Source organism: Notamacropus eugenii, chromosome 2 (assembly GCF_028372415.1).
Source record: "Notamacropus eugenii isolate mMacEug1 chromosome 2, mMacEug1.pri_v2, whole genome shotgun sequence".
Classification (NCBI taxonomy): domain Eukaryota; kingdom Metazoa; phylum Chordata; class Mammalia; order Diprotodontia; family Macropodidae; genus Notamacropus; species Notamacropus eugenii.
The window spans coordinates 386,411,066-386,418,436 of NC_092873.1; the positions used below are offsets into that span (position 1 = coordinate 386,411,066).

A 7,371-nucleotide genomic window follows, 5' to 3' on the forward strand; every position below is an offset into this window, starting at 1 on the left:
TTCTTCTTTTAAAAACTTAAGATAGAAACTGCTTGATCGTGCTTGATACTCATCATAGACTTGAAGGTTATATGGGAGTTTTTTATGTTTATCTGAGCTCTGTAGACTCCTGCATCCTCTAGTTTCAGAATGTTGATTTGTTGGGAATAGTTACTGATGATTACATTCACTTAGTCTCTGTATTTTTTCTCAATCACTCTTATTTCTTCCTCTGGAGTTACTAAAGTAATAGTACCTTGTTTACTCCAGGTAATGCCTCTTGAGCTCCTCTCCTCTTGGGATTTCCAAGAGGAGAGTGACTGACTTTCCCAGATTCCAATGACCTGTATAGGGTCTGGGTCTCTTTTAGAGGCTTCTGGTCCTGTAGACATGAAAATGAAGTAACAATAGCTGTGGAAAGTAGTTGAAGTTAGAGAACCCACTTGACTGGTGAAGGGTAATGAGGTGATTTTCTCTGAGGATTATTTGAAAAGACTAGAAGTATTTAATCTAGAGAAGATAAAAATTTGGGGGAGAGGGAGATGAGGACATGATAAGTATCTTCAAGTATTTGAAGGGAGAGAAGATAATTTTTTTTTCCTGCTTGGCTCTAGAGAGAAGGACTGAGCAATCAGTTAAATTGCAAAGAAGCCAATGTTGACTTGACTTAAGAAAAATTTAACAACAATAGAGTTCAAATGGAATGGATTGCCCCTGGAGATGACAGGTCTCCATCACTGGAGTTCTTCAAGTAGGGGTTGGATGACCATTTACTTATTGGGTATGTTGCAGAGGGGACTCTTGTCCAACCAGTTGCACTAGATGGGCCCGAATATCTCTCCCGACTCAGCTCTACTACTTACTAGCTGTTTCATCTTAGGCAAGTAAAAGGTGATCCATGATGTACTGAAGCAGTCCACTCCAATTCTGGAGAGGATTTTTTATTTTATTTTATTTTAATTCATTAAAGGATTTTCTTTTCTAGTGGCCATTATCTGCCCTTTGTAATTGGTGCTCTTTGTTCCCAGTTCTGCCTTCTGGAGTCAAGCAAAACAAATCTAATTCCTCTTTTACATGACAGCCCTTCAAGCACACAAAACCAACCAATAGGTTCCTCCTGTCTTTTCTTCTCCAGGTTAGGTATCCCTAGTTCCTTCAACAAATTCTCCTATGGCATGAATGCAGCATCTTTTATGATCCTAATCACACTCCTCTGGATACTCTCCAATTTGTCAATGGCATCCTTTTCTAGTGGGTGCACTCTCCCAAACCTCTTTTGGAGCATGCTCAGTCACTATTCCTGGAGATTAACTAGTGTCTTCAGCATGTGTGGATGGTGGTTAGGATTCTATCTACTTCTGACTATATATGACTCATTAGTGGGTTGAGTCCCCCTGATTGCTAACTCTGTGGTTATATCAAAGGAAGAACCCATTCCTCTTCTTTAGATACCACACTTCTCTTAATGCAGCCTAAGTTTGATTTAGCTTTTTGGGTGAAAAAAAGGAAAAGCTACAGGTGTCATAGATCTTGTTGACTCATAATGAGCTTTCAGTTCACTAAAAATACTCTTTCTTCCAAGAACTTCTATCTAGCCAGATTCCAGTAATTAAAGTAAATTCTCAAAATAATGATGTTGAAGAAGATGTTTATATATATAGTTAACACATTTTAATGGATCTGTGATCTTATTGGTATGGATACTCCTTCCATTGGTGTAAAATGAAATACTTGTAAAAAGCCTAGGAAAATTATAACTATGGGATTCCCTTCATACCTAAGATGAAGCATATTACATACCTCCTGATATGTAAATGCTGGGCACAAGGTACAGAACCATACATTTTTGGACGTGGCTACTCCTCTTTTCTTTCTCTTGATATTTCAATTTCAATAGTAAAAGTGATGTCAAAAAAGAGGGTCACTGTAACATTTTTTAAAATACAAAGAGAAAAGGAGTGAATTCAGAAAAAGGTACAAAATGGGACAGTTTTGAAAGTCATATATAGAATTTAGTACATACTCTTTTTTTGGAAAAATCTAATGGTATGGAAAGGAGATTCCCCCCCCCCCCTTTCTCTCTCTCTCTCTCTCTCTCTGCTTTGCTATGTATATGGAAATGCTCTTTTATTCTTGGTGTTCAAGTTCAGAATAAAAGTAACATTTTAGAAAAGTAGCATTCCTCTTATCCATCAAAATTGCAACCCCATCCAAAAGGAAAGAGGTTTTTCTGGCATTGTCTATGATTTATGAAGTCTTGTCACATTTTTGTTGTCATCATTCCTATCCTAATTCTGATGTTATACCCCTCGACTACCAGATGCAAGTCACACTTTTCTTGAAGCTAGTGAAAGATTACCTCATTACCCATTTACTACCCAGGAGATAGTCCCTGAAGGTGCTTCATCTCTCCAGAGGCAACATGCATGCTGAGGGCTTGTTATGAATGTAATACAAGGGTGTTATAACACAGGAAGGTAGAAACCTTATGGTTTCCTGAATAAAAATAGGTGTACAGTTGAGAGAAAAGATATTTTTCCTTTTTGGAAAAAATATGTTTATTTTTAACATTCTTTTTTTAAAAAATTGAGTTCCTTCGTAGCAATGCAAGGACTTAAAAAAGAATTCCTAATGGTCTTTTAAGGCAAAATGCCTTCAACATCCAGAGAAAGAACTATGAAATTCAATCGCAGAATATAGCAGATCATTTTTTTGTGTGCATTATGTTTAGGTTTGTTATATGATTTCTATATATATAGTATATAATTCTTCTACACAGCATGACTATAGAGAAAATGTATTTAATAAGCATGTGTGTGTAGAACCTATATAAAATTGTATGACCTCTCAAGGAGAGAGAGGGGAGGTAGGGGGAAAGTAGGGGGAAAAAATCTAAGTTATATGGTAGTGATTGTAGAACACTGAAAATAAATAAAATTAATATATAAAAAAAATTGAGTTCCAAATTCTCTTTCTTCCTCCAGCACTTCCCCCACCCATTGAGAAGGCAACCAATATGATAGTTTGTCAAGACATGCAAAATACATTTTCATATTAATCATATTGAAAAAAAGCAAGAAAAATAAGGAGAGTGAAAAAAAATGGTTCGATCTTACTCAGAATTCATCACTTCTCTCTCTGGAGGTGGATAGCGTTTTTCCTTGTGAGAAGGACTATATTTTCCAAAAGGACCTAGACAGGCTTGATTCAATTTCCACAATCACTCTTTCTGACAAATACACCCTCTCACAAGCACTGAAATCCTAGGAATTTCAATAAGGTCCATCACTGAAGTCCACAACCTCAGGGGAAATGTAGTTCTTTCCTTCTATCACATTGTCTTTTGCGGGGAAATAGGGAAGATCACCTTAAATTGCCATGGTTCAGAGAATAATTCATACTCTATAGAAAAAATTTCTGCCCAGCTTAACCTCTAAACCTAAACTGTATTTCTGACCATTCCTTTCTGACAATATGTCCTTCCTCGTATTTTTGGTGATGAATGTAACTGTTATGCTGCATGTAAAGTGTTTTATATTGTAAAACTGAAGGGAATAGACTTCTGAGAAGGGGAAAGAAAAAGGATCTGAGTCAAATCAATAAGCACTTATTTAATACTTACTTTATCACTACTATGCTTAGTGTCCGGAGCGGACCAGAGAGAGAGCCGCCTGTGCTCTGGGGGGCGGGCCGGTGAGCAGCCCGTTGGGCGGCGGCGCGGGCGCGGGCGCGGGCGCGAGCTCTTGGGGCGGCCAGGAGCAGGTCTGGCTGTCTACGGCCATACCACCCTGAACGCGCCCGATCTCGTCTGATCTCGGAAGCTAAGCAGGGTCGGGCCTGGTTAGTACTTGGATGGGAGACCGCCTGGGAATACCGGGTGCTGTAGGCTTTTCTTTTTCAACCCTTTTCCTGGAGGTCCAGTCACGGCCGGCCGCCCGCCCGCCCCGACGCTCGGGCCACACAGCTCCGGCCCAGGCCCCCCTGCCCCTACCTCCCGCCGAGACGCGCCCGGGGCGCGCCCCCGAGCTGCCCTCCTTTTCTGGGTGCACTTCTTCACTCACTCGCTACCTCCCTCTCCCTCCCCAAATCATCCTGCACTCCCTCCCTCCCTCACTAAGTCCTTTGCATTCATTCTCTGGGCTGCGTCCATCCCTTGGAGTCCATTCCTTCGCTCACTCGCTCACTCGCTCACTCGCTCACTCGCTCTTTCGCTCATTCACTGTGGGCTTCCTTGGGTTTTCTTTGGGCACGCGCGTGTTTCCCCCAGTGGGCAGGGCTGGCTAGTGGAGGAAGCACCTCTGGGAGGCGGCAGCGGCCGGCTGGGAGCTGGGCGCAGGGCTCCGCGCTGGGCGGGGGTGGGGGTGGGGGGGGAGGGTAGGGGTGGGGGTGGGGGGGAGGGGTGCGTCCAAGAAAGGACTCGACGGTGCCAGGCCGGCCAGATCCCCGAATCGAAGGGCACAGAGGAGCTGCTAGGCACGCCTAGGGACGCCCACGCGCTAGGGCCAGGCTGAAGGGGACGCGGTCAAGCCAGGGAGGGCCCACGGGGGTCTGAGCTGCGGCCCTGGGCCCCGCGGAGCGCGCAGAGCGATGCACGCGCGGGCAGGAGCGGCGCCGGGACGTGCCCAGAATCCTGTGATGCAGCAATTATCAAATCTCTTGGATGTAAAGAAATTGAAAAGTCGATCAATAGAACAGACTGTATTACCAATACATAATAGTATATTAGTCAAGTAATCTTTTATTTGACAAATGTAAAGACAAACTTTTCATATTAGTATTTTTACTTCTTAAAACTTCTTGGGAAAATTGTTATGCTGTATGTCAGAAAGTGGATTTTCATGAATCATTTAAACCAATTTACAGTATAAGATCAAAATGGATACATGAGCTAGATGTAATCAAATATTACAAGAAAATTAGGAGAAGTCGTAATACGTTTCTTATTATAGTTATGGATTGATCAACCATTTGTGAATAAAACAGAAGTAGAAACCAAAGTTATATGTTAAATGGATAATTTCACTTATATTAAATTAAACATTGTCTGTAGCCGTAATATAAATTTAGGTCACATCAGAAGGACCCCAGAAAATTGTGGAAAAGTCGTTTTTTTGTTTTTTCTTTTTTATCAAAACGAGTGTGCATTTTATTCTTAATTTGAATTGAATTGGATGAGAGTAAGCTTCATGTTTTCTCTCTCACCTTCCCCCTTTTTCCCTCCACTGAAAAGTCTTTTACTTTTCTCTTTTATGAGAGATATTTTCCCTCACTACATTTCTCCCTTTCCCCTCCCAATATATTCCTCTCTCATCCCTTATTTTCATTTTTTTAAGATATGATCCCATCCTATTCAATTCACCCTGTGCTCTCTGTCTCTTTCTGTGTGTGTGTGTGTGTGTGTGTGTGTGTGTGTGTGATATACCACCAATTACCCAGATACTGAAAAAAGTTTCAAGAGTTACAAATATTGTCTTTCCATGTAGGAATGTAAACAGTTCAACTTTAATAAGTCCCTTATGATTTTTCTTTCCTGTTTACCTTTTCATGCTTCTCTTGATTCTTGTGTTAGAAAGTCAAATTTTCTTTTCTGCTCTGGTGTTTTCATCAAGAATGCTTGAAAGTCCTCTATTTCATTGAAAGACCATTTGTTCCCATGAAGTATTATACTCAGTTTTGCTGGGAAGGTTATTCTTGGTTTTAGTCCTAGTTCCTTTCACTTATGGAATATCATATTCCACCCCCTTTGATTCCTTAATGTAGAAGCTGCTAGACCTTGTTGTTATCCTGATTGTATTTCCACAATACTCAAATTGTTTCTTTCTAGCTCCTTGTAATATTTTCTCCTTAACCTGGGAACTCAAATTTGGCTACAATGTTCCCAGGAGTTTCTCTTTTTGCATCTCTTTCAGGAGGTGATTGGTGGATTCTTTCAATTTCTATTTTGCCCCCTGGTTCTAGAATCTCAGGGCAGTTTTCCTTTATAATTTCATGAAAGATGATGTCTAGGCTCTTTTTTTGAGCATGGCTTTCAGGTAGTCCCATAATTTTTAAATTGTCTCTCTTGGATCTATTTTCCAGGTCAATTGTTTTTCCAATGAGATATTTCACATTATCTTCCCTTTTTTCATTCTTTGGGTTTTGTTTTGTGATTTCTTGGTTTCTCATAAAGTCATTAGCCTCCATCTGTTCAATTCTAATTTTTAAAGAACTATTTTCTTCAGTGAGGTTTTGAACGTCCTTTTCCATTTGGCTAATTCTGCTTTTTAAAACATTCTTCTCATTGGCTTTTTGAACCTCTTTTTCCAATTGAGTTAGCTTATTTTTCACGGTGTTATTTTCTTCAGCATTTTTTTGGGTCTCCTCTAGCAAGTCGTTGATGCTCTTTTCACGATTTTCTTGCATCTCTCATTTCTCTTCCCAAATTTTCCTCTACCTCTCTTACTTGATTTTCTCAATCTTTTTTGAGCTCTTCCATGGCCTGAGACCATCGAATATTTATTTTGGATGTTTGGGATACATAAGCCTTGACTTTTATGTCTCTCCCTGATGGCAAGCATTGTTCTCCCTTAACTGAAAGGATGGAAGAAGATATCTGTTCACCAAGAAAGTAACCTTCTCTAGTCTTATTTTTTCCCCCTTTTTTGGGCTTTTTCCCAACCAGTTACTTGATTTTTGAGTCCTTTGTCAAGAGCAGGGTATACTCTGGGAGTCTGTAAGATCTCAGTTCCTCCACGGTGGTACAATCAAGCATGTACACTGTTCTGGGAGGAAACATATATTTTTGTGCCCAGAATCTGAGTAATAGAGTTTCCACTTCACAACCACGTGGCCTCCAGTTCTGCCAAGCCAGCATTGGGGGCTGAGATTCAGATAAGCTGCAGGGGAAGGGCAGCCATTCAGTGTGAGATAAAGAGCAGCTGCTCAAATCTCCCAGGAGTATTAGTTAGGGGCTGGGCTTCTTCACAGGGCTGAGATAAGAATCACCTGCTCAGTGCCCCCAGGGTTTTTAAGATCCAGCAATGGATGTGGGCTGCTGTAGGGGCTGCTGTGGAAGCTGCTGCAGGCAACCCAGTGTGGCTTCGCTGGCCGCCACATAAGGCCTGAGTTATGGGAAGGCTCTTCTCCCTGATCAGCCAGCTGAAAAAAACCTGTCACTGACCTTTGGCGCCTGTGGGTTGAGGGATCTACAAGCCGCTGCTACTGTGACTGGGAATTTCACCCCTGACGCCTGCTCTTGTCCTCCTCCCAGAGCTGTGAATGACTGAATGAGTGAGTGAGTGAGTGAGTGAGTGAGTGAGTGAGTGAACGGATGGACTCCAAGGGATGGACGCAGCCCAGGGAATGAATGCAAGGGAATGAAGGAAGGACTCCGTGAGGGAGGGAGGGAGTGCA

General features: G+C 41.6%; 1 non-coding gene across 1 annotated transcript; it reads left to right on the plus strand.

The window, feature by feature from the left end:
• Positions 1-3,749: 3,749 nt before the first annotated feature.
• LOC140530473 (5S ribosomal RNA) lies at positions 3,750-3,868 on the plus strand. The gene has a single exon (XR_011975913.1). It is a non-coding gene; the product is annotated as a 5S ribosomal RNA (ribosomal RNA).
• The last annotated feature ends 3,503 nt before the right edge of the window (positions 3,869-7,371 follow it).